Source organism: Glycine max, chromosome 18 (genome assembly GCF_000004515.6).
Source record: "Glycine max cultivar Williams 82 chromosome 18, Glycine_max_v4.0, whole genome shotgun sequence".
NCBI classification, from domain to species: Eukaryota; Viridiplantae; Streptophyta; class Magnoliopsida; order Fabales; family Fabaceae; genus Glycine; species Glycine max.
In genome coordinates, this window is record NC_038254.2 from 37,367,976 (window position 1) to 37,373,856 (window position 5,881).

At 32.9% G+C, this 5,881-nt stretch overlaps 1 pseudogene; it reads left to right on the forward strand.

Moving 5' to 3' along the window:
* The first annotated feature begins 1,428 nt into the window (after positions 1-1,428).
* LOC100783268 (uncharacterized) lies at positions 1,429-3,200 on the forward strand (annotated as a pseudogene).
* Positions 3,201-5,881: the final 2,681 nt, after the last annotated feature.

Consider the following 5,881-nt stretch of genomic DNA (forward strand, 5'->3'; position numbering starts at 1 on the left):
ATAAAAGGCTACAATGTGAAGGGTTTTGCTCTAAGCTCAGACATAATATCAAAGTTCCCAACGGTAAAATTGCTCGGAGTTGGGTTGCGAACGTGGTGCACAAATTTCACGACGATCCAACGGTGAATGAGCCCGAGATCGTTGTTTTTCTAAGACAGGTTTGGTGGGCTGCGGGAAAAAGAAAGAGTTTTGAGAGAAGAAGGGAAAAAACGAAAATGAGACCAAAAAGAGGCACCTGACTTAACATAACAATTTATACCTAGGGTACTCAGCCTATTATTTGCTCTATATTTATTTATTTATTTATTTTATAAAAACAAACTCTTTTTTATTTTCTATCAAACAAATAAATGAAATACCCTATTTTATTTTCTCTCAAATCATTATTTTAATTAATAATTATATCTCCTTAATTATTTATTTATAAAATCTCATCATTTTTCTAAAACTTTATTTATTTATAAATAACAATCCTTTTTAATCTAGATTAAAAAAATTTGGATGTTAGAAAATGTATTACACAAAAGAACCTATCACATAAAGAGTGGCTATGCAATTTAGAATGCATCAAGAAGTTTTAGATTGTGTGGCTACATTCTTTGGAACCAAAGGCATTGCATGGAAAAATTACTACATACCCATATCTAACGGGAATTTCTATTTTCTTGCAATCGTTTTTATTTAGTGTTCACTCTCATGACTAATACATGATAACTTAACGAAAGGTAAGGGTAATTTCTAGTGAATTTAGCTTTTAAATCTTATAGGCTGGTTTAGTCTTTATCTTTTGATTTTAACATGTATTAAAAGGAATAGAGAGAGATGAATTTCATGATAATTTATGGAAATGAATGGAAGATAGTAGTTATTTCACACTTAAATTATAGGGATGCTGATTGTAATCCAGCATCTAATTTTTCTTGATGTCAAGAATCAGAAACCAGAAGGTCAGGAAGTGAGTGCAGCAGGAGTAAACATTGATAATCATATGAATGAAGGCAGTGGCTGGATTAACTCAGCCTAACAATGCAAACCCTATTGATGATTCCAGTTTTTCCAAGGCTAAACTAGAAGATTCTTTGGACCCACAATTCAAACCGCCAGAAGCTTCACAACTAGTTTCTGTCTTCACTATTTTATTCTTGTTTGGTTGCTCAAATTAAATGTATTGTTCTAATTTTTTAACATTGCTATTTTTCTTTGTAGGGTAAAACACACCCAACTCAATTTTTTTTGCTTTTGATGTCCACCCCAACCCAATTATGTGTGTTTAAGTTGTATTAACAGTGTGATTTGTTATATTTTGTGAAAACTGGGAATTTCATTCTGTGATTGTCTGTTTCTGTACTGGGCTGGCTTTATTGCAGAAGCAAAGGAGACACTCTCTTGTTTTGTAACTACCTTTTCTCTCACTCTGGTGTCTTACAGATGAAAATGTATGTTTCTACCATTTTTGTTTGTTTTCAAAATTAATACACTAATTTCAATTGAAATTTCTCTTTTATATTGGGATATGATTGATGTTTAATAGCTTTGTCACAGCTTAGAGGGCAATGCTGGTGCACTCACAAATTTTGAGGTCCTTGATTTCTTACGAGCTAAAGGAGCTTCAAAGGATCCAACAAGAGTTATTGCCAAAGTAGCACAGTCTGAATACAAGGTTAGGTGTGGTTTTTCTAATAAATGGGAATACTTGTAAGTTTTATTGGTAGATGAATGTTCTGTATATCTAGCAGGTTTATGATTATTTGGTTGACACTGCTGCCTCTGTTCAAACAAGAGAGAGCATCAATGAGTTCTTGACAAGTGTTAAATAGTACGACCTGGCAAAAGGTGAGGCTCTGAACATATTAAACATTGGGCCAGCTGCTGATTTTGAACTATACCCAGTAAGTATCAATATTTTGATTTTCCAATTTATGTTACACCGAAGCATTTAGTTAGAAGTTTTTAGCTCTGCAATTTATTAGCTATGACCACATTGTCAACAAATTATTTAAATAAATACATATGATCTGTATGTCTATCAAATTGATATAATGTATCAAATTTTAAAATTCAAAATTCAAATTTAAATTGAGATAGACTAATTTTAAACAATAGGGAGAAATAAAAAACTTAAAAATAAATTAGTGTGACATACTTGATACAGGAGACGTTATGTAGCTTATCATGATAGAGAGTGAGTAGTTCCTAATATTCTCTTGTTCAAGAGTGAATACTTTTATAAGGGTAAATTTATGCATCAAAATATAACATGTTGGTCCCGAGTAAAATTTTAAAGTGAAGCTTCATCATCTTTGCATTCCAACATTGAAACGGTTGGGCTGGCCCATGCATTCCAAGTTTTTTATTTTAATATTATTTCTTAATTAATAGTATTACAAATTGTTGCATTGATTCATTGAACTTGATTTACATCATGGAGGAGGATAAAAGCAATGCATATATAAATTTAACCTACACTTCTTTTTAAGTTGTCAATTAATTAGAAATCCCTTTTTATATAGCTTTTAAAATATTTATTATTTCCTATTAAAAATATCTATTATTAAAATTAAAAAATTAATATTTATCATAATTTATGATTTAATAATAATAATAAAATATACTCCTAGTATTTATACATATTATTTTCTATTACTTTTTTTAATGCAAAGCTATATAAAAAGGCATAGATATTGTATTAGTTGGTACTTAGTATTTATATTGCTGTCTCACTTGACCAAATTTTATATATTGTTCACCAAACAAGTAAAGTAAATTTTATCTTCCCCTGCTATTGTTGGTTTGTATTCAATGTTCTGTTTGTTCCAGCATATCACAAGTAAAGTAAATTATATTGCTTAAAGGTTTTTGTGGCAAGTCACTTGCTTCTTTCCCACGAGGTGAGTTTCATTTTGTTCCAGCATATCACAATCCTCAGCATTTTGGCAAGTATTTGTTCCAAGTGATCCCAGATTGGATCATTTCCTCCCTCCCCTTCAAGATGATGATAATTCATAATATGAGGATTTTTACATTGACGTTGTCTATGTTCTGTTTCTTTTTGTTCCCCATTATTGTAAGTATTCCCTCACTATTGACGTTGTTATTCTGTAAATTGTACAGGAAGTTTCTACTCTACTGGTGTTGGAGGATTGAGATGCTATGAGAATCCAAAGAATAAGATTACTGCAGTACCTGCCGAGGAAGAGTAAATCTGGGGTGCATTCTTTAGGGTAACGAGATGACATGAGTTTAAATATAATTACCGGTGCTACTCTCAGTTCTCTTTGCAGAATATTCTTTTCATCTGTTTAGAACAGAGAATCAGTGATCAGTCCCAACAGTAATATAAGGTTAATGTTAATTAGTTGAGACTGTATTAGGTACAAAGGGAAAATGTGAGGTCAGAGACAATAGAATTGGAGTTCATAAAAAGCCAACACATACAGCTAAATTTCACTAAACGAAAAGTGTAGTGTCCAAAATGAATGGGTTAGACTAATATAAACTTAAATCTTCATATCACTTTTGAAGGTAATCTTAGAGCTTAAGAAGTTAGAGTTGAATATCCATTACGTAACTAGGATTGCCAGTTGCAACTAAATTTCACCGAGGTAATGACATTGTAAGTTCCTAAGAACAAAATTATAATCTAAGAGCAAAATTATAATCTAAGGAAGTTCGGTTAGGCTCCACTACACATAATAGTGGTATTATTTATTTGAATATTTGTTTATGCATTCATGGTTAGTTTGCTTATTTTGAGCGTGTGGCTCTCTCCATTTATGAACTTTGAGACTTATATCTTATGCAACCAAGGCATTAATGTACCCAAGGCATTAAAAATTACAAGATCATGTCATATTTTCTTTTTAGGCTGAACATTCATACATGTAATTTTGCTAGTATAAGAAATAAGTAAAACATATTAACAAATGCTAAAGATTTGGTTTATAAGAATAATTTGTTCAATAGTGACCAAATTTTGCTATCTTTATAATTTCTTAGTCACTGTCTCCAGTCTATTGATTCTCTATTCAATATCCATTAACCCCTCAATAAATTGCCTTGATTCATTTTTCCCATTTCCATCTCGATAGTCTTCCTCCAAAGCCTCCATCTCTTGGGTCAACAGTGTCTTGAGAAGGATTTCCAAATTGAACAGTTTTCAAAGGAGAAAATTCAGGTGTAACATCAGCATCCATGATAATATTGTTTGCAAGTAATATTGTTTGCAATTTTTTAAAGTAATTTTCGATATGCAGTAATTTTTCAATGCAATAGCTTCTTGATGCATTGCAAATTGCATAGCCACTCTCTATGTGGTAGGTACTTTTTTATAATACATTGTTGCAAACAAGCATCGAAATACTCATGCATATAACAACCAAAACTATTTTCATTTATCCAAATTACTCTCCCATGGTAACCAAGTTACCTTTTTTGGATTAAAAGACCTAAACTTACCAACTAATTGAACATGATTAAGGGTGCCAAGGAAAATTGCCCCTAGTAGAGTCTAGGGAAAATCTCACACCGTCAATTTTCAATTGATTAAGCTTGTTCCACCTAAATAGCATAGGTTCTTCATTGGTAATCAGCCTAGGCTATGGTTGCTAATTTGTTAATCTCTCCCACACCCAAGTTTGGACCAAGTAGTAAAAGGGTGACCAAAGAGTTAACTACAATTCAAATTCTTCATTACAAGTCAAACAAACTATTGTTTTCTTCGATAGACCAAAATCATTTTACATGTTGTATAAAACTGTTGGTCACAAAGCTGATTCTCTCCAGCAAGATGAACAACAATAAGGAAAACAAACTTTCTCACCAAGCCACTATGAGAGAAGCCAATCATTGCCAAGCAAGTTGCAAGGGATGTTTCATGCTCAATTTCACTCCCACTATTGACAAAAATCCATCCATGCTAATGTTTATATAAACCCCACTCTTTTTACTCCTTGGATATTGTTGTTGTCCTGTTCTATGTATCAATTTCTTCTCCACCTTCATCATTTCCTAGCTTTGAAATGGGGTCAAGACAGGATCGCAAACAGTTGCAAAACCCTCCAACACGATCACATTCTCCAAGGTGACATTTTTCTCACCCTAGGAGCACAAAAAGGTATTTGTCTAAGGACACAACTTCTCGGCAACCCAAAACACATGTTTTCAACCCAAGTGCTTCATAGTAAAAAATGAAAACATGTGTTTTGGGGTTGTTGAGAAGTGGTGTCCTGAGACAAATACCTTTTTGTTACCCTAAGGTGAGAAAAAAACACCTTGGAGGATGTGATGGTGTTGGAGAATTTTCCAATAGTTCATGATCCCGTCTTCACCCCATTTCAAAGCTAGGAAATGATAAAAGTGGAGAAGAAATTGATACATACAATGGGAAAACACACTACAAGGAATAAAAAGGATGGGGTTTATACATTAGCCAGGGTGAATATTCGTCGATAGTGGGAATGAAATGGAACATGAAACATTCCTTGCAACTTGGTTGGCAGAAATTGATTTCTCTCCCAATGGCTTGGTGAGCAAGTTTGTTTTCCTTGATGTAGATAATCAGCTTTGCGACCAATATTTTAAGCCAACATACAAAATGATTTAGGTCTGTTGAAGAAAAAAATAGTTAGTTTGGCTAATGATAAGAGGTAACTCTTTGGTCACCCTTTTACTACTTGGTTCATATTTTGTTATTGGAGAGATTCTCAAATTTGCAACCACAGCCTAGGTTGATCAACCATGAAAAACCTATGCTATGTGGGTGGCACAAGCTTAATCCCTTGAAAATTGAGGGTAGGAGTTTTGCCCTGGATTCACCTAGGGACTACTTTCCTTAGCACCCTTATGTTCAATATGTTCGATAAATAAAAATAGTTTTTTTTTT